Here is a 427-nt window from a genome sequence, read left to right on the forward strand (position 1 = left end):
TCAGGGGATCCCTCCTCGCTCCACTTCGTTTTCCCTCCTCGCTCCGCTTCACTTCACTTCACTTCGCTTCATTTTCCCCTTGTTTCGTTTCACTTTCTCTTCCCACTCCCCTTTTCCTGTCCCTCTTGGCTTTTCCCCTCAGGACCCTCTCCCCCCCCACCTCCTCCCCCCTGTCCCTCCCCCCCCATGCCCCCACCCCACAGCCCCCAACAGCGGGGCCGGGCCGAGAGCCGGGCCTGGCCCCGGGCACATGGCTGCACCCCGCGGACTACAACCCCCAGCATCCTTAGCGGCCGGGTGGGCGTGCACCTTCCCTCCCATTGGCTATCCTCTCCCCCGCTCCGCTCGCCGATTGGCCGCCCCACGCGTCCCTTGGGGGGCCGTGGGCGGAAGCGTGGCGTACGGCGGCCGCGGAGGCTGGGGGCCG

The sequence above is a fragment of the Anas platyrhynchos genome, chromosome 27 (genome assembly GCF_047663525.1).
Source record: "Anas platyrhynchos isolate ZD024472 breed Pekin duck chromosome 27, IASCAAS_PekinDuck_T2T, whole genome shotgun sequence".
In the NCBI taxonomy this organism is placed as follows: domain Eukaryota; kingdom Metazoa; phylum Chordata; class Aves; order Anseriformes; family Anatidae; genus Anas; species Anas platyrhynchos.